The sequence below is a fragment of the Musca domestica genome, unplaced genomic scaffold, assembly GCF_030504385.1.
Source record: "Musca domestica strain aabys unplaced genomic scaffold, Musca_domestica.polishedcontigs.V.1.1 10, whole genome shotgun sequence".
NCBI lineage: Eukaryota > Metazoa > Arthropoda > Insecta > Diptera > Muscidae > Musca > Musca domestica.
In genome coordinates, this window is record NW_026712115.1 from 1,971,181 (window position 1) to 1,996,752 (window position 25,572).

Consider the following 25,572-nt stretch of genomic DNA (forward strand, 5'->3'; position numbering starts at 1 on the left):
TTCTCTGAATTCAAGTCTACCTTTCTGTAGGTCTTTGTTCCGATAGGCTGTCTCTTCGGTTGAAAGAAAATTCCAAAGTGATATCTCTCCCACGGGATGGATGAAATTCCAAACTATTATCTATAAAAAAAAGACTCTCCGAATTCATGTGTCTTTAGTCAATAAACCTGACCTCAGTTCGTCTATAAAGATTTCCGTATCTAAGCCAGTCTACAAAGAAAACTCCCTACATATGAAAAAGACTCCTTGAAGTTAGCTCGTCCTCTAGTCAATAAACCTGACCTCAGTTCGTCTATAAAGCTCTCTAGCTCATCCATGAAAAAGACTCCCTGACCTCAGCTCGTCTATAAAGATTACTCCCTGACCTCATCTCATATTTAAAGAAAAGTACTCCCTCGTCTCAGCTCGTCTATGAAGAAGGCTTTCGGCCTCAGAGGGTCTACAAAGAAGACTCCCTGACCTCAGAGTGTCTACAAAGAAGACTCCCTGGACTCAACTAGACCTGAGCTCATCTATAAATAGGATTCTCTGCCATTAAGGATGTCTAAAATTTTAAAAATAAAAAAAATGGTGCCATGGTACAATGATATCAAGGTAGGGCTATGATACCATATGATTTCAATTTTTTTATTTTCTTGGCTTAATATGCCATCTTTATTTGTTTATGTATGTGTTTTCTTTTCAATAACAAAAAAATTGTTCAGATAACATTCAAATTCGGATGTTTTCAAAATGTTTATTTCATCGTATGCATCGACAAAATCTAGACTTTTTGTAGCGAAATAATCATTTAGAGATATATAGAACCTGGTTTTGAAAAGAAGTGTTGACCTTTCATTCAGTTTTCGCGGTTTTCAATTATTTATTCAAAATAAATGCTACAAGCTGTTTGATTTTGTTATTGTTTTGATACTATTTCTGACATTACAAGCCAAACAGGCAGACCTCTATACTTGCAATTTTTTCAAAGTTGACCTACCTTCTCTTCATTGTACCATGCAATCTTGAAGCTTTTTATTTCCATTGATTAGAAAAAATCTTCTTGGACATTTTTTTTATTCACGACTGTAAATTTTAAATTTTCATATTACTTCAACAAGAAATTCAACCATTTGCGGCGGTGGCAGAATTTGTGTAACAAATATCAATCTTGTTAATATCATTGACTATCAGCAATGCTAGAGGAAATCCGACGAACCATATTAAGAATTCCAAATTTAAAATCTCCGCTTTTTATTACTTCCATATTGAATTTAAACAAAAAAAATATATATATATTACAATTTCCCCCCAGTTACCAAATGTGGAGGCAAGTGTTGTTTTATCGATGATACATAAAAAAATAAAAACAAAAAATTAAACGCCACGAAAGAATTTATGAATGAATGAATTAAAATACGATGTGCACCACTTAACATACAAAAATCTTCTATAGACTGGAAGCAAAAAAGAAAAAAAAAGAAAAAACAAAACCAACTATAAGTAGATCTAGAGAAAATAAAAATAAAGGCAATAGTGCTTAAGATATGATGAAGAAGAAGACAAACAAGAAATTCCCCCTCTTCAATCTCTAGCAAATTGAAACAGATTCATTCCAATTCAGAAAGTGAGTGCGACGGCAACGTCATTGACAATAATAACAAGAACAACAATCACAACAAATCGGTGTATAAAAATGTTTTCAAAATGTACACGAGTAAATGCCAAAAAATACAGAAAAAAGAGCAACAACAAATACTGAAGCGTACATCTGTCAAGTTGATTTTTTTTTGTGTATAAAATGGGAATCGCAATTCCAATTTTTGTTATCCAAAAAAATGAAAAGAAAACAAAGGGGCCACAACAAACTGTCAATAGCTTCAATACAAACACAAATCTTAAATTGTGTGTATTTTTGTGATGGATTTTTGGAAGAAAGAAAACTTCAAAAGCTTAGCCTCCATCGAAAATGAAAAGAAATCTGCGGCCGAAATAAAGTATTTGAAAGCAACTTCAAAATGTCTTAAAACGGAACTCAATCTCTGGTTTTTCTTCAACAATTATTTACATCCGGTATAAAAGTGCTATAATACACAACATTGCATGTATGTACAACATAGCAAACCCAACCAACTAATTGTTGGGTGACCGATATATCTGCGCAAAATCAGAACGAGCTTCTTAACGAATTCCATTAACTAGTGTATTTATTGTCAAAATTCTTTTTAGAAGATATCGCTTTTTTAACTTTATGCCTACAGAAATTATTCTACATTTCCCAACAAGAATTTAACCCAAAATTTCCTCATTCCCCCTATATATGTCTGAACCCTTATGACTTTGTTTGCTGGGTATTTACACACTTTTAAACATAAACATGTTTAAACTCTTTATGTGTATAGGCAAGACAGGCACATTGACGTATGTCGTCCTACATGTGTATATTCCCCATCTACCCTACAAAACTCTCCCTAAGTATGAATGTAGTTTAAGTGCAACAGGCACTTAACCGAACAACAACAGCAAAAGCAACAACAACAACAAGAAAATGGAAACTAAATAGTTGATTGCAACAAATCTTACACGAAACCTCTTAAGAAAGAAGCAAAAAAACAAACAGGACATGAACAAAGATTTACAAACAACAAATGGGGTAAGTGTACCAGTAGTCGGCACTTTTAGTATTTTCGCGTTTTTAATCGTTCGCCATTCTGAGCGGAACTTTTTAATTGTAACAAAGTTAATTTATTCATATTCGAAATTTTGTACAGTTTTTGCAATAATAAATAAAGTTTTAATAACTTTTTATTAAATTTCATAAATTTGTAGTTTTATGAAAACAATGCTTTTTTGCCAGTAGTCGGCACCACTTGCCAATTGTCGGTATGGCATGTTCCAACAGTCGGCATACCAATTTTTTTGTAAGAATAATTAATAATAATAATAAATTTATTCACTAAAATATAATATTTTTGTTTAGTTAAACTGATTCGACGTCTTTATTCTACTTTTCTTAAGAATAAGGATTGTTGAGGACCTTCACAGACAAAAATTTAATTTTTATTAGAATAAATCATCTTTTCTTAGCGAAATTGTACACAAAGATAGCTGACAATATATTTGAAGTAAACAAAATACATTTAGTTATAATAGTTTCATTTATTTGGGCTTAAAAATAAAAAGTGCCGACTACTGGGACATGCCGAACTTAGGCACACTTACCCTGTATGACCTTAATTTATTATTGTTCAAGGAATAGGGATGGGGAAATTTTACAACAAGGGTAGGAAAGAATGGTGAAACATCTGAAATGAGTCCAAATTGGAACAGAGAGGAGCATAAGGATATATAGATAGACCTATGAGTTGAACACATAAACTTCTATCTTAATACTAGGGGTAGTAGTTGGTGAAAAGATGCGAACTAGTTTAATATTCTAAAGGATCTCTTTTCTCTTTTCGGTATTGCTCTTTAGCCACTATAAGTATTTTTCGATTTTTAATTTTCATACGCTCTAAAAACTATTAAATTATCAACGCCATTAACTTCTCATTTTTAACTAATCCTATTCTAGGAGACATTTTGTTAGGCCTATTTTGCCCCATACAGCATTATTAGAAATGACAACCAACGTTTTCTCTCTCTGCATTACAAGTATCACAAAAAACAACTATTCGTTTGAAAAATATGGCTAAGATTATCAAAATAACCAAATTCATTTTTCACTCACTAAGAATTGAAAATACAAAAATTGGCCAAGATTAGGTTTAAATTTAAAAATACTTGAAATCAGGATGTACCCTTTATATGGGACCTATATCAAAAACTGGACCGATATTGAACATATTTTGTACCAATGATTCCAGATCTAATCTAAAGCTCTCTATTACATTTCAAAACACTATCTTAAATTTTGCTCATTTTCATTTAGGAGCTAATGTCAGGGAGGTCATCTTCTTTGTAGCCGAGCTGAGGTCGGTGATTTTTTTAGACCAGTTTAAGTCAGGGAGTACTATTCCTTCCATACGAGTTGAGGTCAAGAAGTCCTCTTCTTTATAGACGAACTGAAGCCAGAGAGTCTTCTTTACAAACGAGCATGCGTTAGGGAGATTTCTTTGTAGAAAACCTGACGTCTTCTTCAGAGACAAGCTGAGGTCAGGAGCTCCTTTATTGACGACCTGAGGTCAGTTTGTCTTCTTCATGAACGAGCTGAGGTCAGGAAGTCCTTTTCTTTATAGACGAACTTAGGTTAGAGAGTCCTCTTCTTTATAAAAGAGCTGGAGACAGGGAGTCTTCTCTATAGACAAATTGAAATGGGTAGCCTTCTTAATACACGATCTGAAGTCAGGGAGTCTTCTTAATAGACGAACTGAACACAAAAATTTTGTTTGGCTTCTTTATTGAGGGGTTGACGACAGGATAACCTACGAAACAACAAAAACTAAGTGTTCTCTACAAGAGTAGAATCTACTCGATTTCGAACGAATTTTGTTCCCACTCACTCCTATTCGAGAGATATCAAAAATTTGAGTTTATTCGATTTTATTTATTTTAGGATTTCGAACAAATTTTGCTCCCACTCACTCCTATTCGAGCAACATCAAAAATTTGAGTTTGTTCGATTTTATTTCTTTTGGGATTTCGATCTACAAACCTACACAATTAAGTCCATTTATTGTTTCCATTCATATCAAAGGTGACCAATTCGAACAAATCTAAACTTATTTAAAAATGTGAAGCTATTTCTGCCTTTTTTGGTTTCAATATATATTAAAAAACCATCGTTCTCCACTAATAAATGAACGTTGTTTTTATAAAAAACAACAATAAAGGGATTAAGCCTGACCATTTTGCAACAACAAAATATTAAAAAAAATTAAACATTATGACCTTTGAGATTTCGAATTGTCTTCAACAAAAAATATGGACTTTAGATGGACAGCTCAGTCAACTGAAAATCGATTTATTTACTTCCCGACACAAAATCGAACTATGTCGATTTTGGATTTTTTAATTATCGCAAATTTAAAAATCTATTTCAAAAAGTCAATTTTTTTCGAACATTTCAAAATTCCCAGTAAGGAAATTTTACAGCTTTAAGGGAGAGCCTTCTGTATTTTCTGATATATTTTGTTGTAACCTTTGTGTGTCATTAGCAAAGTTTTCCTTTTCCATAATTGGTTTTCCGCCTAATCACATCCATTAATTATTTTACTTGCAACATAAAACAAATTGGCAACAACACTTAATCAATGACTGAAAATTACAACATTTGACGCATTGACCTCTATTTTCCACACAAACAAACAGCATAGACACATGAGTATTTTCCCAATAGACAATAGTGTTGCCAATAGTACTTTTAGGGCGGATTTTAAAGAATATTATCCGAACCTTTTTCGTGGGAGTTGGAAGATATTTTCTAAAGGACTATCGGTGCTTATATGATGGATTTAAAACAATTTTCAGTGAGTTCATTTTTTCTTAAAAATTATCAGAAATTTCATTGCAGATTTTTAAGAATATTTTGGACGGAATATCAGAGCTTTTAAAAGAACAATTTTATAAGGATTTTCGGAGCTATAATCGGGTACTTTTTCAAGAATATTTCCCAAGAACGACCAGGACTATAATGGTTTTCTTTAAGTTAAAGAAGGAGGATCGGGGTTGCGATCGAGAATCTATTTTTTAATATTGTAAGAAGGACTCTAATCACTGATATACCGTTTGTATTACCTAGAATTATCCAGAAAAAAAGTTATATGTGAGGGAATTCAAGCGTGATAGTGTGATTTCTTTATATTTGGCTGGAAAACCACAAGTGGCTATCGTTAGAGCACTCCAGCATTTAAATGTGAATAAATCTTTTGTGCCTCGTAGGGTAAGTGCGCCTAAGGTCGGCATGCCCCAGTAGTCGGCAGTTTTGAAATTTAAACTTAAATAACTAAGAATATAATTGACCAAATAATGAAATAATTGCAAAAAACGTCAACAGTGTTCTCTGCTCTCTTTCTGTAAAAAAAAAAACAATGAGCTCCGATCATTTTTTACGAGAGAATAACGGTTTTCGTCAGTGAGTGTCTCCCAACGCGTGCAATAGTGCTTGTTTGTAAAGAAAAAATTAGTGGTGGCGTCAACTTAATAATCGATTTAAGTAAATTAAATTTAATACTTTTGGAATCAGAAATATTTTATTAAAGTAAATAACAGTCTAAAGATCATTTTATAACTTAAAAAATTTACAAATCAAGCATTTTTCTGTTATATTATTTAATGCCGACAATAGGAACAGAAAAAAAGAGATTTGCCAGTAGTCGGCAGGGGGTGCCGATTACTAGAAAAATATAATTTTTGACCCATTTCACCAAAACTTGAGAAAACTACTAAAATATTATACAAAAACTACACAAATAAAAAAATATTTTTGTGTCGGCAGTTGTTTTTATTTGTGATTTTTGACCAACTTTTCTAAATTAAGTAGGTTTTTTAAATCAGCTATTTGACGTTTTAGATAGCGGTGGCATTTTTGAAGAAAGGAAAGAGATCAATTCACAAATTCCAAATATAAGAAAGGTACTTGTTTCTTTTTATTTAATTTAATTTTTATTTTAATTGAAAATCAATACGTTACTGAAGGTAACCATACTATTCTTGATTTTCTACCTATATTTGGTTTAGAATGATAATTAAATAAAACACTATTTAAAAACGAAATTAATTAATTGAACTGTATATAGCATTGTTTTATACTATTAGATATAAAAAAATTCAAAATAATATTTTTTTTTACTGAAATACTATATGCCGACAACTGGCAAATAGACATGCCGAGGATTGGAAAATCGTGCCGACTACTGGCAAAAAACTACTATTTTAGTAAAATTTCAAATTTTGCCAATTTAATAAAAACAAATTCAATTGTTGTTTATTATTTCTAAAACTAAACAAAATTTGGAATCTAAACAACTTTATTTTTCTGCAATTGAAAGATTTCACTCAGAATGTTGAAAGATTGAAACATTGAAAATTCTAAAAGTGCCGACTACTGGTACACTTACCCTACCATCGTTCTTTACCGTGATACTGGTAACGTAGCCCGACGTCAAGGAAGTGGACAGAAGAAAACAGCAACATCAGCTTAAATGGTTCGAAAAGTAAAGAAGGGACTTGATCGAAACCGGCGTCACAGTGGCCGAAAAATGGCTAGTGAGCTGAACATATCGCAATATTCCATTAGGCAAATATTGAAAAATGAGCTCGGGTTAAAGCCATTGAAATCCCAAAAAGTGCACGAGCTCACACCGCAACAGAAAGAAAATAGACTCAATAGAGCTAAAGAGTTGCTTCGCTTGGCCGAAAGTGATGAACTGTCGAATTTGGTTTTCTCCGATGAGAAAACATTCGTTGCTGGACAGCAGTTTGTAAATAAACAAAATGATCGCGTTAACTTGCCAAAGAGTCCAGCTGAAAATGTGCACCTTCGGTTGGCCACCAGAACTCAAGTGCCGGCCATGGTGATGGTCCGGGTCGCCATAACAGCCGATGGTCGCTCTCCGCTCGTATTAATCAACCGTGTCATCAGAATTATTCTGGAGGGTGTATTAAAGACTTGGGCACTCAAACATTTTGGCCGCAGACCTTGGTCATTCCAATAAGACTCAGCACAATTGCACTCAGCACGCGCCACCCAAGAATAGTTTCAAAATGAGGTTCCTCGCTTCATTTCCAGCACACAATGGACACCAAAATCTCCGGATAATATCCGTTGGACTACTGTGTCTGGAGTGTTTTGGAACGCAAGGTTGGCACTAAAATATACAAAAGTATCAATTACCTCAAGCAAGGGCCATGAATGTCATAATTCGTGCCAAAGTGAAAATTGGTTCAGATAAAGCTATAGCTACCTAATATTTCATCCGATTTGATATTTAAGTCTCCCAAAGTTATAACTTGCATTCTATAACAATGATATTCGGTATACGATGTCATATACAGCCAAGAAACTCCCTTGCAAATCTGATTTGGATATAGCTCCCATATATATATTCGCCCGATTTCAAATGCATTGTGCACCGAATGTATAATATGAGCCCAAACTTCATGAATGTGAAATTCCGTGCCGATTTTTTTAAATTGTAACCTGTAGAGCGACTGCGGAATCAGGAAATGTTTTGGCCCATTCAACCTTATATATTTCAAAAACAATATCATTCTTCTATTCCATAAAAAAAATCAGGTAGGAGCGGACGATAATTGCGATCTAGCCAAACCTGGCAACTCTGTCTTTTCAAGTAAGGCAATCAAGCAAAACATTTACCAAGCGCTAAGGATTCACTCAATTAATGTAATGAATTATTTATTAATTGCCGCAAACAAAGAGTTAACTTTTTTAGAAATCTAGCAAGAAATGATGATTATCATGCCTCACCGACTGACTGACTGACTGACTGATAGACTCACTGAGTGTCTGCTAGCTCAGACCGTCAAGTAAGTATGATTAATTCTATTTAATTTGTTGCTTTGCTTTTGGCTTTGTGTTCTACAAAAAAAAGTGGTAACGAAACTAAACTTTTGTCGGCTAAATTTGATTGCATTTTACTTTGGCTTGTTTCTGTTTATTATTTTTTTTCTTTTTTTCTGAACGACAACTTCATCGCAACTCTCCACACATGAACGCAAGCCAGTCATTATTTGTTGGTGCTAAGTGGACTAAAAGTGTTGGCTTATTGGCTGTGCAAAATTAGAGCTAAATGAGGTTATTATCGTGGCTATAATTCATAAAATTAAGTACGAGAAAAAAAACTTTTTCAATTTGATGATTTTATTTTGTTGACTGTTGTGCGGAATAAATGGATGTACTTACTTTCATTTGGAGTGTTTAGGAATAAACCTAAAATACGTTTAATGCCCTACAAGAATGCAACTTCTAAAGGCATAAGTCTCAAAATAAGCTATATCATCACGTATAATAGCTTTAAATCAAATTGCATTCTACATTCATTTTTTAAAAACATGTATACGTTTTACCATTAATTCTATACTTTTCTAATCTGAGTCCAAATCTCCAACAATACTTTTTTGATAATTGAAAAATACAACTTAAAAAAATTTAAGCAAATCGGTTGGAAAATATGGCCGCAAACCTTACAAATTTTCAGCAGGTACCCGCTGGGCGCTTCTCTGAAACGTATATCTACAAATTTGACGCCCAGAAAAGGAATGACACCAAGTTAAAGCAAAATCAATGGAGGCAAGATCCCCGAAATTATTTTTGTTAGACTAATAATTTACAAGGGAAGATGTGATATTTTCAAATAATGGCAAAATTGGGAAATATGACTGAAATGCAAAAAAAATATAACTAAAAATGTTGTGACCCACTTTTTAACACCTATGATTTTTGAAGTAATCCAAAGCTCTGTACAATACTTCAAAGCTTTGAATTGCAACTTTTGTGAAATATAGCTCAACATATTCGAGTCCCCTTGGAAATGGTAAAGGCTTTATAAGAGCCATAGCCAAAGTTTGGCCTGAAATCACAAAAATTATTTCAGGAGTTTTATCTACGAACCGAATACTATCACATACTTTTTAAATTTTCCACCCATCAGATTGGTTGTGTTAAATTCTAAATCTTTACATCTTAGATGTAAATCATCTTAAAACATCTTAGATGTAAATGTTTAGAAGTGCGGTTGTAAGATTTAGAAGATTTTCCAAAAGGAGTTTAGTTTTATTTAATTCTTTGTTCCTCTTCTATTGAGCTTACGATCTCGTCACCAATGATTTTTGAAGTAATCCAAAGCTCTGTACAATACTTCAAAGCTTTGAATTGCAACTTTTGTGAAATATAGCTCAACATATTCGAGTCCCCTTGGAAATGGTAAAGGCTTTATAAGAGTCATAGCCGAAGTTTGGTCTGAAATCAAAAAATTATTTTAGGAGTTTGATCTACGAACCGAATACTATCACATACTTTTTAAATTTTCCACCCCTCAGATTGGCTGTGTTAAATTCTAAATCTTTCAACCGCACTTTACATCCTAGATGTAAATCATCTTTAAACATCTTAGGCGTAAATGTTTAGAAGTGCGGTTGTAAGATTTTCCAAAAGAAGTTTAGTTTTATTTAATTCTTTGGTTCCTCTTCTATTGAGCTTACGATCTCGTCACTTGGGTAAAAAAAGTTTTTTGTCATAGAAATTTAATTTTTTAAAATAACTTCTGGGGAGAACATCCCAGACAAAAAACAAGGGAACTGATGAGGATTGGTGGCTCCTTCCGAAACCTAGGTATTACCTGCCTTACCCCCTGATAAACATACATCTTTCCCCACTATTAAACAAACGTTGTTTTTGTAAAAACAACAATAAAGGGATTAAGCCTGACGATTTTGCAACAACAAAATACTATGGTATCCCGAACAAACAAGCCAACACTATTCTATTAATAGACAAGGCACGGTCGACGAAGGAATTTTTGTTGTAACAGCTAAAATCAACTTACATGGTTATGCTACTTCGTTCAGGTAGAAAAAAAGCATAAAAAGTGGAGAAAGATGTAAATGTTTATAAGTGCGGTTGTAAGACTTAGAAGATTTTCCAAAAGAATTTTAGTTTTATTTAATTCTTTGGTTCCTCTTCTATTGAGCTTACGATCTCGTCACTTGGGTAAAAAAAGTTTTTTGTCATAGAAAATTAGTTTTTTAAAATAACTTCTGGGGAGAATATCCCAGACAAAAAACCAGGGAACTGATGAGGATTGGTGGCTCTTTCCGAAACCTAGGTATTCCCTGCCTTACCCCCTGCTAAGTCGAGTCGAACAGTATTCGTCCTCAGGTTCGCTTGCTTCTGTAGCCTTAAGGCTTCCAAAGTCTTAGCGAGTTGCCAATTTTATAATTATTTTATGTATCCCAAAATAAAAGAGGGGTTTTTTCCGTTTACCAACTTTATTACTCTGTTGTTCGATCAGAATAGAAAGATGCAACATCATTTCTATGCCCAGCTAAGCATAAGTTTAATCATAACCTAAAATAGAACTTAACTACGATTTGAATATTTATTACTTTGCAATTATAGGTATTTTTCATATACATTGAGTTACTGAGAGAAAAAGTTTAGCATAATGGCCCTAACTATCGTTAAGTTAATGGATACGTGAGAGCATTCACGCACTAAACTTCGTTAAGCAAGAAAAAGCGTTAAAATAGAGTACAAGAGAATCATAGTTGAGTGTAAGCATAGACAAATGAAGATATAGACAACGAAAAGTTAGTTTTGTCTTTTTTTCCAGATGGCTCTCATCATGTTTTGCATAGTCAACATGCTGATTTACGCGTTCAAGCCACTCGACTTCGAAAACACATTTTATCGTTTTTCAAGAATTTCACTGGAATATTCCCATATTTTTCGATGTCATCACGTACTTTTCACATTTCTTTTATTATAAAATAATTTTCAGCTGACAAATATCCTACAGTTTTTGTTATTTTTAACATTTTTGAATTGAGTGACTTCAAAATTCCCACTCAAACCCCTGAAACGATATGGACGACATCTGCTGATCCGATTTTTTTCGAAGATAAACGGTGAGAGCATTTCGTTGTCTATATTTTCATTTGTCTATGGTGTAAGTGTTAATCTATCGCTCAGCTTATGCTATCGCCTAACATAACATGCGATGTAACGTGCATTAACATATTACATTCTCTTATGTTAGTTATTATGTTAAATTAACTTTATAATATGTTAAACATATATAAACGGGCTGCTACAGCTTTAGAATATAAAGTTTTGTTTTTTGTTTTTCCTTCAGGAGCGTAAACAAACAAATAACTCGGTCTACCAACGCAATACAACTGAACATAATTCCCCGTAAGAATCGTAGCCTAAATTAAATTATTGTGAAGTATGTTTACTATTAACCTAATACCATTGCAAATGCGTGAGAATCTATATTTCCTAATAAAATAATATCCAAATTTGAACCGATTTTATAATATGACAAAAAATGTTTTTAGAACAAATTCCATCACACATGCCATACTTCATTAATATTTGATATACATAGCATGCTTGGTGCATCAAATACATGAAATCTGTGGAAAAAAATATATGGAAGCTATGTCAAACCTCATCCGATTTCAATTTAATTTGATAAATTTATTTTTGCACCAAATTTTGTGTCACATTCTAAATTTGAAGACTGTATAGATATAATCTAAAATCTAACATTTTTGGAGGTACCTTCGATTCTGATGCTATATCTCCAGTTTAAAGTTAAATTTCGAATCAAAAGTACAAACATTTCCTCTTTTATAGATATAGATTTTAGTTTTTTTTTTCTTGCAAATTGAAGCAACAATATTGATATGAACCTTTCAAAAAATGTAGTAGAAAGGGGAAATTAACCCCCTAACCCTTATTCTACTAGGGTTAAAATTCTCGATCAAAATAATAGCGCATTAAACGCCCAAATCGAAAGAGAAATTTTCAAATAATTCTCGAATTGTTGTCAGTAATATTTTTGAATACACTGTATACCTTAAATGTAAAGATTTCAAAAAAATTCTGAAAATGGGGGAAGATGTAAAAAAAATTCCAACTACTTAAGTTGCTTTGCGATGTAAACTTTCAAAACGCCGATACTCGTTTTTTCTAAAGGATGATATTTTAAGAGCTATAGGAAAATTTTTGACCGCGACTGCACCTCAAGTTCATCCCTTTAGTCCGTTTCAATGTTGTCTACCAATGCGTCAATTGAAGCGGACTTGTCTCTATGGAAAAGAGCTTCCACAAAAAAAAAATAGTTTAAAAACGTTAAATCGCACGATCAAGGCGACCAATTGACCGGTCCCGAACGTGAAATGAAATGTTCATGGAATTCGCCTGTAAATAAGTCAATTGGTTTATTTTATTAATTTATTATAAATTCTTTGTATCGACAACATAATTTTAGATTTGTCTTATTCAAATTGTTCCCTGTAAAGCGGAAGCATACAAATTATTAGATTCGCTTTTTCATATGGGAGCTATAGCTATATCTAATTTGATGTATTTGCTTCTAGACTGAATTAGGTCAGATTTCAGGATTATTGGGTAAATAATGGCTAATGTCAGCACAAATGGAATGAGTTTCGTATGTAAGTTTCAATTTGGCGGACCTCGGCTACGATATATATATTTTTTTTATAATACTTCTTATAGGGATATCATGCGCTCTATTGCAATGTTATTTGGTACAGAAAATATAAATGTCACCGTCAAATGTGATTAAAGACGATTGAAAATAGAAAACGTCTCCCATTTATTAGTTCCCTCTGAGAACAAATTATAACTGCTCTAAAGTCAAAGGTTGATAGGTGGTATGATATAATTCAAATAAATTCTTTTGTTACGGGAGCTCTACTAAATATACATAGTGATGTAGGGTATCATAAAGTCGGCACCGCCCGACATTTCACTTTTCCTTACTGGTTTTACTTGTAGATTGTTTATATTATGTTTAAATCATTTAACAATTTGTAATCAGGATTTTCGTGACATTTCCCACCCTGAGTGGATATAGAACTCGTGTATTTGACTTGTCAATCACAAATAATAGCTACACGAAATTTCAGGCGAGCACACACACACACACTCACATAGCACATATCATTGACTCACACACACCCATTATTTGCATTTCGAAATTCCATAATCTGCTGATATTTAATCGATAAGTTTTGAAGTGTAAACACAAGTATGTTATATTTATGGACAGTGGAACCTTTCATGAACACACATCCTGATTTTTTCTTTGAAATGTTTTAAAAGAATCCTAAAATTTGTTTTTTTTTTCTTCTCCCAACGCTGGAAAATAGTTTTTCTTATTGTGAATAAAATGAAAGTGATTTCATTACCTTATTTAAAGCGTGCATGCATAACAACAAAAAAATGTAAATATTCTACAACAAAAATTAATGGCGCCTAAAAACGCTTGAAGTTGCTGATTACTTACTAGCTGATTACATTGTACTGCTGTTCATGTAGTAAGTATTTAAAATAGCAAAAACAAATGAAAAACTGTTACTCATAGCGCTTGTCAAGAAAGAATGTTTTCAATTGCCGGTTGTATATTGTTGTTATTGTTGGTGCTGCTGCTGCGCGCTCTGTGTGTTTATTCAGAGAGCAAACAAAAAAATGGGTTATTAAGTTTAATAACTGAAACGACCTTGTGTCAAATTTCTGATTTGCAGCAAATAAAAAAAAACTCCGGCGCAACAACGTCAAGCCACGCAAACAACGATGCATGCCGGCAGACCGTTTGCGACGAGCGATTTGTGGTGGGTGGGTGATTGTTGATATACTAGCTGCCATTGCGAATAAATTGGTTCATTGGGGAACAACAACACACATAGGGTATAATTTGTTTTATACATTTTTTTTTTTTTTTAATTTTAAAAATGCAATGGGAATTTAAAATATGTTCACGAAGGAATTTGTATGAATTTGGATTCCATTAGAAAGTCGTCTAGGGATAGAAGGGACATTCAGGGGGCTGGAAACACAACGGGTTATTAACCAAATCAAAATCATATAAAAAAGCAACAATCCCTTTTAAAACAAATTCCACAAAACCTGACACTTGGAATTGTTTTGAATTTGAACTCACTTCACCTCAATAAATCTTTAAATAACAAAGAAAAAATATTTTTTGCATTTACTGTTTACCGGGGAATTTCAGTTATTTATTTGGCGGTTTTGAAAACGGGTTTCGGTTTCTTCACTAATAGTGTGTCCATATTCATTCTTGCTTTTTCGTTTCTTTCACATAAATTCATTTCAGTTTTCATTCATTATTCGAATAACAAACGAAAGAAGACGATAGCGCAGACGAACTCAGATGTCAGTGGGAACAATAGATTTGCATTTATTATTTAAAAGTATTTGTCATTGTGGGGTGTTTTATTATTCATTGACTTTTATTCTCCAAAATATTCACACATTATTTTTTTGTTTGTTTTATTTTAAAATAGGAACCTGTTTTGTGTTCTTTGTTAAATCAAAGGAAAAAAGTCATTAATATTCGTCGTCCATTTTGTATGGAGAAGTAACAGTAACTTGAAATAATTGTTATTAGTTCGAGGGAATACAAAAGAAATTTTAATTTAATTTTAAAAGATTTTAATGTCTTGATAAGCTTTGTGAAATAAATAGAAAACCCGCGAAATATAAAGAGAATTATAAGAGAACTTTAAGGTTACGAAAATGAGAATCAAAGTTGGAAAGTAAGTTTGATATATGAAGGTGGCTTTGGAAATGTGTACTACAAGGGCACGAATTGTACTAAATAGTACAGTATTTTGTACAAGTTGGTATTGGGCGATCAGATGGTATTTAAATCTGAAATTTGGTATTAGGGTCCCTGTTCATATGGAGGTGAATTCGGATTTGGTATTGGTTGAAGGGACATAAATTTCATATTGAGGTTTGTGTCTAAAAAAGAGATATGGAGGTGGTTTTAAAATGTGTGCTATAATTGTATGAAAAGTACAAAATTTGGTATTGGGTAAAGGAAAAGAACTCAAATCCTACAATTTGGTATGGATGTCAAGTTCTTCTATGTCCATGATGACTTCCATGAAAAGTACTGAATGGTACTATATTTGGTATTGGGTGAAGGGATAGCGGTGAAATTCTAAAATTTGAATGGCATAGACGATACAATATTTTTTTTTTTGTTTTCGTTCGTTCCCACGCCTCTCACTCCCACCCCTGCCGACCGAGGGGGCGACCTCCCCATACGTAGGGAGCGCGTACACACCAAAGACCGGGAATGGTGGGTTAATTGTGAGTTAGTGGTGCCAGCTACAGTCTAGTACATCAGCCGGCAAAGTAATAGGTAAAAATACACTATTGAGAAAGGAATTAGAGCAAGACATATAACATTTATAACAAATATAAACAAATAACAGTGAAAATAATATATTAAACAAAGACTACTGTTCAAAGGCTGGTGTCTATTGTTTCCGCAGAGGGAATTGTAGTCTAGGTGCCATGAAAATGAACTTAAAGATTCTGACAACTAGTGCACAAAGGCTGGGTCTACTGGTTTCGCAAAGGGAGATGTAGATCAGGTGCCGCAAATATGAGCTTTTTAAAATAAAAAATAGGTAGAACATATACAATCACATGTGGAGAATAGATCTTTTAATAGAGTTCAACTACCCAACATACCAAAAATACAATACAGCTTGAGAATAATATTATGAAAATAGTTTATCGTAAGAATTCTTCAACAATGCTAGAGAAAAACTTTTTTGCACAAACTTTTCTCAAATCTGTCCTTTGTTGACAAATTTGTTTTAATTTTTTTTTTTTTTTTTTTTTTTTTTTTTTTGTGAAAATTGTCGACAAAAAATATTTTCTTTGGTTAAAATCAAAATCACGCGAATTTAAGACCCATTTCTGGACGAAATACTATTACATAGGCTATTGTAAATTACACATAAGGATCTCAGTGGGTTACTGATTGCGAAATTAGTTCTTGCGAGATAATTTAAAAGGTTCGAAATTACGAGTTCTACGAGAAGGAATATTATAAGTAACTTCCCCAGTTAAAAATGAGCATCAATCAAACCGCGTGTTAATTTGATAAAAAATATAAACACAAGATTCTTGTAGAAGACACATATTACATTTTACAACAAAAATTGAAAAGTTTTAAAAGGAACGTTCCACAGAGAATCCAGAAAAGTTCAGTAGCAGTGGATAAATGTCTTGTGTTAGCACATACATTAATGGCGACTAAAACACGAGGCTGGTATTATTTCCTTAGTCCAGATTAAGTAGCACTGGAAGCTGAGGAATGCGCAAAACTTGTCTTCCCCACCTTTGGGCTGACAACTAATCAGAGGCCCCGTAGACAAGTTTGTATGACAAAAGAGAGACGGAATATTGCGAAGATGATCGAGAGATTCTCAAAATGGCCAGAAGATTTTATCCACATGAGTGCGAATGCGACTGAGGATATAAATATGTTTCCGCTGGCAAGTCCTAACTCGGAGGAAAAAGTTAGAGCTCTTACCCAAAGTAATGAAGCAAAGAAAGAGGAAAGGCTTAATATTGCATCATAATTGATCGAATCAGCCGAATCAAATAGTTAGAAGATGACCTAAAGGCAGTCAATGATTCAAAACTGGGGCTTGAAGATTTGGCGCAGTCCTTGATTTCTAAATTTGAAAGAGACCTTCCGGCTATGTGAGAAGAATCTGAAAAGCCACAGCGTGGCCTGGAAAAAACTAGTCCAAGATCTGGAAACTAAGTTGGAACAGAAAAAAGAAAATTAGAAGCCAAGGTGGAAAAAATGGAAAGGCATGTACAAAAAGTGTGATTGGACAATGGGAATTTGAGAAGCCACAGAGAACAGAACAGGCAAAAAAAGATGAGATCAAAGAAAGAAATACGGTATATATGGGAACTTCGCCGAAAGAATGCGAAGATATTTTTGGCAAAGATTATAGCTATTGTTTCATGTATGGAGCAAACGAATAAGGCAAATTTAAGCAGCTGCAGAATGCATCAAGGAAGCGGAAAAAAGGAGGAAGGAAAAGTAAAAAAGTATAGTACTGATAACAAACACCGGCAATCCTCATTTAAAAACAGCCGCGTATAAAATAAATCACCAACGTTATAATCCCGGATGCCGTAAGAAAAAATTATGGTTTGGATGATTGCACTCAGCAACAACAAAATCACAAGGATTTTAGATGAAGGGTGTGGTATTGGGGAGGGAAGATGGATAGAAAAGTGGAGCCGTTTCCTGCACGCGTTTATCTAGGATTATCAATGTATAGTCCAATTCATCCGCCTTTTTAAATAATAGTACTTTTCAATAAAAATATTCGCATTTAAGCCGCCTGGGAGAACCAATCAGGTAATCGCCACTTGTACCCTACAGCGGCCCCCAATTATCTATATATCTTTTTTAGATTCAATGTCATGCTTAATGACACTATCAATATTTTCACTCAAAAACATATTCACATTTTAACTCCAAACTTCAGTTAAAATAAGCTATTAAAAATCAAATTTCTGCTGAAAGATGTTGGGTTCCTGTTGAAAAATGTTGAGTTCCACTTCCTTGGCAATTCGTGTCTAGAGATATTCGTGGGAAATGTGGCAAAAATCATCAAAATACCGAATATCGAGAGGTACCGTTATATGGGAGCTATACCAAAACGTGGACCTATACATAGAATGTTTCGCCACCGGAGCTAGATTCCATTATGACCAACAAATACCAATTTTTAGACAAATCCGTGAAAAAATGTGACAAAAACCACCGAAATACCGAATATCGGGAGGTACCATTATATGGGGGCTATGCCAAAGCGTGCACCTATACATGCAATGTTTCGCCACACGAACTGGGACCAATTATGACCTACAAATACCAATTTTCAGACAAATCCGTGAAAAAATGTGGCAAAAATCATCAAAATACCGAATATCGGGAGGTACCGTTGTATGGACGTGGTCCGATATATCTTATTTTGTTCTGCTAAATTTTGACCCTCTATGTCAAATAATGTGAGCTGTATCGTGATTTCAACAGACAGACAGACGGATATCGTTAAATCTTAGAATTTTATGCTGATTATGAAATATATACTTTATGGGGTCAACGACGAATATTTAGGCATGTTACAAACGGAATGACAAAGTTAATATACCCTCCTTTCCAAAGTGGAGGGTATAATAATACTGAAAAAAGTGAGTTCTCCGCTATTCTTGTGTTTGAAACAAAGTGGTTTCATCCATCATTGAACCAACCATCTTGCTACATAATATGATACGTAACACGAGGCAGCATCTCATAGCACCCTCCATTCGTTCATCAATTGGAAAGCCTTGCAACAATGTTGCATTCAAATTTGTGGATTTTAGTATTATTTCTAAGATGTCATAACTCGACGCGGCACGTACTAGAAAAACAAAATAGAACTGACTGACGCCACAATATTTTGGGATTATTCATTTTTGGGATGGGGTGGCCAGAAGGGAACTGACGTTGTTGCTGCAGCAACCATTTTCTATGGCCCCCCATATATAGCGATTGACGTAAATGCATTGTGATTACGAATTTTGTCAATTTACTCATTGAGCAGAAAAAGGCGACAAGCGAGCAGAACAACAACAATCACAACGACGACGTCGACGTCCATGCGATTCATATTTTGTTTCGAATTTGTTTGTATTTCTGTTGCCAACAGGCTGGCACTCAGGCAGCCTGGTGGCACTTGCAACCTCGATTATAATCGATGTACGAACATGGCATCGGCGTACACTGCAATTACCTTTTCTGAAAAGTTTGCCATTATTTGGTTGTTATAATAAAAGAAAAACAAGAAGAAGATGAAGACAAGGAAAGGGGAATAGAAGGATGAAGGGAGGTGAACCAGCGATCGTTTAGGGTACAATTTGTGGCACTCGAATCTGTGTACGTCACAAGAAATACACTAAAGGATTCTGTCGATGTCGTTGTTGTAGTTATTGGTGTTGCTATTGCCATTTTCAGTTGTGATTTGACAAATTTGTATGTTTGTCTAGTTGCTTGCATAAAAGAACACGTTATGTTAGTCGCACGGTCGGTCGGTATTATCGATGAAACAATAATTGTTGCAACACGTCATTTATAGATTGGGTTTTGGGTTTTTTATTTTATTTGTGTATTGTCAAATATGGGGTGTTCATTCGATTGCCGATTGGGTGTCGATGTTATTTAAAAAGCAAAATAATGTCTTACATTTTTAAGTGATTTTTGCCATAAATAGTTATGTAACCTGCCGGATAAAAAAAATGGACCATAACATTATGGTGTGATAAGAGTAAGATATGGCTTTTTTTACGGAGGGCCCAAAATATGTGATAAACACTCTCAATTTATACCCTACACCACAAGGTGGTCAGGGTATTATGTCTTTGTGCATTTGTTTGTAACAGGCAGAAGGAAACGAGATAGACCCATAGTTCCTTTTGATGATCTGCATAGAATCACATTCTGAGTCGATTTATGCATGTCCGTCCGTCTGTCCGTCCGTCCGTCTGTCCGTCCGTCCGTCCGTCCGTCTGTCCATGTATTTTTGTAAACAAAGTACAGGTCGCATTTATTGCCCGATCCCGATGAAATTTTGCAAAGGTCTTTTGTTTGGCCTAAGGACGAACCCTATTGAAATTGGAGATAATCGGTCAAAATTTGGATATAGCTCCCATATATATCTTCGTCCGATTTGACTTTTATTGTGCACCAAACGTGTAATATCAGCCCGAATTGTATGGAATTTTGCACATACACCCATATTAGGCCTGAAAATATGTATGCCAAATTTGATCGAAATCGGTTCAGATATAGCTATAGCTCCCATATATATTGTTCATCCGATTTGTTATTTTTGTCCACCGCCACCGTAATATGCACTATGCAACAACAATATTCGGGGAAATATATCAAATACAGCTCAGAAATACATTTGCTAAATTTTATCGAGATCGGTTCAGATTTGGATATAGCTCCCATATATAACATCGTCCGATTTACCTTTTATTGTGCACCAAACGTCTAATATTTGTCCAAATGGGATGGAATTTGGCACTTACGACCGAATTGAGTCTAGTAGCTAGTATGTCAAATTTGGTTCAGATCGGTTCAGATATAGTTATAGCTTCCATATATATTATTCATCCGATTTGTTATATTTGGTACCCACAACCGTAATATGCACTCTGTAACAACGATATTCAGGGAAATATATCAAATACAGCTCAGAAATATCGTTGCCAAAGTTTATCGAGATCGGTTCAGATTTGGATATAACTCCCATATATATCTTTATCCGATTTCAAGTTAATTGTGCACCAAATGGGCAATACAATTCCGAATTTAGTCCTTTGAACTTTAAATTATAATTATAATCATAGCGTGTATGATTGAATTCTCCCATAGAAACTTTTAATTGTTATGTGGAGCTCTACTTAATTAGCAAAGTGGTGTAGGGTATCATAAAGTCGGCGCCGCCCGACTTTAAGACTTTCTTTACTGGTTTTCATTGAACAAATTGAACGTAAGTGCACATACTGAAAGTTTGTAACAGGCCCAATACTTTTTATTCCTAATGCAGTTTGTTTGTCGAGGTATAAGGAAATGATTCTAAAACACTCCGAACCGAAAGAGAAACAAGATGTTAAGTGTGATTCATCGAAGTTATTGAGTGATTAGGTTAGATACAATTCTAACAAGTAAAAAAGCAGCTACATTCAATCGGGCCGAACTTTTTATACCCTCCACCATTTGGAAGAAGCTAAAAAATTTCGAAAAAAATTCCGTCGGAAAATACCGCTCTAATGAAAGCGGTTATATGGGGGCTATACGAAGACGTAGTCCTGCATAAGTAATTTGTGTCATAGGCTATAACTGTTCCGGACCATATATACGAAATTTGATACAATTCCATTGAAAAATGTGGCTAAAATCAGCAAATAATAGGGGGTAAAGTACTCACAAGGAACTCCTTTTGTGAATTTTAAGACAATTCCATTGAAAAATTGGGCTGAAATCATACAAATACCGGATATCGGGGGATTCCGTTTTATAGGGGGGCTATACGATATCGTGGACCTATATAGATAATTCTCTTTCAGGGAGTAAAATACTCATAAAGAACTCCTTGTGTAGAATTTCAGACAATTCCATTGAAAAATGTGGCTAAAATAATAAAAATAGCGAATATCGGGAGGTACCGTTATATGAGGGCTACACGATATCGTGGGCCGATATAGCTTATCGTCGAACTTGACAAAAGACAGATCTGTGCAAAATTTTAACATCCTATCTCAGACGGACAGGCGGGCGGACGGACAGGACTATATCGTAAAAACAAAACTTCGAGAACACCCTATTGTGCGTTGCTAGTAGGTGTAGGTGTTTTTATACACTCAGCCATTTGGTAGAGAGGGTATATATCATTTGATACGGCCAAAACGTACTTAATCGAAATAACGTTTTTAGACCCTAAGTCTCTTTGGACCAAATCCGTTTCAGGACTTTTGGAGTCGATTTAGCGATCGACCCTCTGTCTGTCTGGCCGGCTGTTTCACACGATAACTCTCGAAGGAAATATCCCATTTGTTCCAAACTTGGTACATCGCAATATCATTGTTATCAAACTTAGATATAGTTCAGAGATGGTCAATATTGATCCACTCCTTCTGGTACCTTCCCCATAAAAGGTGAAAAATTTGACAGAAAATAATTTAGCTCACAGAACAAGAAAGTATCATCCGATTTTACAAATCCTAATATTTGTATCTGTGCTAAGTTAGGTGCGAAAATGGACAATATAGACATACTCCATCTAATACCTCCCTTACAAAGGGTCAACATTTTCAATTACCTCAATGCTTATAAAATGTAAAATAAGTGTTCAATTGACTTAGTTTCGCATGTCCTAATGTTTCCAACAACTCCAGGTCTGGAATGTAGATGAGATAGGTCGGTTCTGATACTTCCCCCACAAAGGGAAAATTTGGAACAATTATAACTTTTATAAAAATTTCGCACATCTTAATGTATCCACTAACACAATATCTGGTATAAAGATCCGATGTAACGGATCACTACTTCTGGTAACTCCACCACAACCATGAAGCTCATAAAACGCGAAATAAGCATCCGATTTATTTTAAACTCTGCACATCGCAATATTTCTACCAACGCTATATCTGATGTGGAGATGGGATTTATCGGTCCATTAATTCTGGTACCTCCCTCACAACGCGTTAAAATTTTGAATAATAATAACTCTCATAGAGTGCGAAAGAAGAACCCGATTCTCTTTAAATTTCACACATTCCAATATTTTTTCTTACGCAAGATCTGGTGTGAAGATGAGTACTGGTATCGGTCCACCCCTCCTGTTATCTCCCCCACAAAGGATTACAATATTCAATACATATGTCTCTTATAACTTGGGAAGTCAACGATTCTTTCCAAACTTGGTATATCTAAATATTTCTCTCAGCCAGAGATCTGATATGTATATGGAATTTATGGTCCCACACCTTCTCGTACTTCCCCATAAAAGTTTAAAATTCTGATTAACAATTACTATCATAAATTAATTGTTCGACTGTTATTCTTCGGAACTACCCCATAAAGGGTCAATAGTTTGAATTATCATAACGCAAGTCACAATATATAAAATTAAACGTATAGAGCCTGAGGTATACATCTGTCGGCAAAACCGACTGATACTTTCTAACTTGTTATATGTTTTGTTGGTTTGAGAAATAACACATGCAATGTCTGAACTCGGTAACATTTGCGGCGAAATGTAACCCAAACTCTCTATGTGACAATCATATTGATTTGGTCAACGAAACCAAAATCAATGGTCAGTTAAAATTTCAACACATAATATTTCCAATACTCCACAAATAAAAAACAACAAAAAGTTAAAAAGCAGTAAGTTCGGCCGGTCCGAACTTTGAATACCCCCCACCATTTGGAACTAATTTGGAAAATTTCAAAAAATTTAAATTCGAAACTTGAAATAAACGGTGAATAATATAGCTAAAATCATCAAAATACCGTATATAGGGAGATACCGTTATATCGGAGCTATACGAAGACCTGGAACTGCATATACAATTTTCTGTCACAAGCTGTAGCATCCATTACCAACTTCAAATACGACATCTCAAACAATTGCGGTGAGTATTGTACCTAAAATCGCCAAAATACCGAATATAGGGAGTTACAATTTTACGCTGATAAAGAATATATATACTTTGTTGGGTCTGACATGAGTATTTCGAAGAATTACAAACGGAATGACAAAGTTAATATGCCCTCCATAGTATGGTGGAGGGTATAAAAATAAGATGTTAATAACCTGGCTAATGCAATAGATTATATGGGACTTTGTGCAAATAGATTATATGGGACTTTGGTAAGTCCATTTCAAAAATATAATCAGTAGCGATTTGTTATCAGAAACAACTGCAAATGACGTTATCAGATAACATGGAAACAAGCCAATAAACCTAGGACGTCAAAAGTATGGATGGAATCAACAACTGTGAAAATGTTGTAGTTGTTGTTGATTTAGTGGTTATTTTATGCCACAAAATCCAATGAATGAATGGCGAGCTCTCGGACTGAATGAACGAACGTTAGGCCATTAAAGAAAGGAATGTAATATGAGAAGGAATAGCCATTGAGACCATTACACCAGAGCAGAGCTGAGTAGAGTGGAGTGGATTGGTGCCGAGTTGTATTGTGAATGTGTTTGGTTTAATGACCGAAAAAAACGAACGAAACAGCAGCAACAAAACAAATCTCTGCAGACATTTGAAAATGTATCGCATTGTTATAATACGAGTATAACATAATACGTTTTATGTTGGCGCACATTAAATTTGATATTTAAAAAATAAACTAAAAATATGCTACTGTCTTGCTTTGGTCGTCAACATTTGATAGCCGAAATCAATATCGGGTAATATGATAGCGCTAAATAAATTCTCATAATCTTAGCCGAGCGGTTTTGGAATGCTAACTTCCACGACCACCAAACGTCTGTGAATGTCAATAAACCAAAGTTGTAATACCGCCAGTAAGGAAAGAACAAAAGTCGATCGTTAGAGCGGCTGAAATTTGAAATTGCAGATAATTGCTATATTTTATTCTGAATTGATTTCTACTAAATCTGACAGGGACAATTAGTCAATCTAATTGAACAAACTTATTGTGGTTGGTGCATCATTTGAATCAAATCTAAACCTAAAACAATTTCGTCAAATTTTGTTATAGGTATTTCTAGGCTGTGTCGAATGTGATCTCTAGTGCCACATATACAGAGTGAGATGAAAAAACCCCAACCAATTTCAGACTACTGTCTAAGCCACTCGTCCAACAGCTGTTAAAATTATTCCAGTGACAGCTCATTATATTGTTCACAAGCGTACAAAAGCATTTTGGTGAGAATTTCCCAGAAAAAAAGTTATTTGTGATGGAATTCTAGCGTGATAGTGTAATTTCTTTACATTTGGCTGGAAAACCACAAGTAGCTATCGTTAGAGCACTCCAGCATTTAAATGTGAATAAATCTTTTGTGTCTCATACCATCGCTCGTTACCGTGATACTAATAGTGGGCAGAAGAAAACAGCAACATCAGCAAAAATGGTTCCAAAAGTAAAGAAGCGACTTCAAGCTAGTGAGTTGGACATATCACAATATTCCATTCGGCAAATATTGAAAAATGAGCTCGAGGTAAAGCCATTGCAATTCCAAAAAAATGCAAGAAGTTACACCGCTACAGAAAGAAAATACACTCAAATGACTAAAGGGTTGCTTCGTTATCCAGCAGTTTATAAACAAACGAAGAAAATGATCGTGTTTACTTGCCAAAGAGATCAGCTGAAAATTTACCCCTTCGGTTGGCCACCAGAACTCAAGCGGAATGGGCCAAAATACCGCTGAGCAACTTTCGGACAGCGTGTGACGGTTTCATTGGCCGTTTGAAGGCCATAATTCGTGCCAAAGGTGACCAAT

At 34.5% G+C, this 25,572-nt stretch overlaps 1 protein-coding gene across 5 annotated transcripts in view; it reads right to left on the reverse strand.

Annotated features, from left to right (window-relative positions):
- LOC131803706 (arfGAP with SH3 domain, ANK repeat and PH domain-containing protein-like) overlaps positions 1–25,572 on the reverse strand; it is a 53,588-nt gene that overhangs the window by 13,579 nt on the left and 14,437 nt on the right. The gene's annotated exons all lie outside the window — the stretch shown is intronic.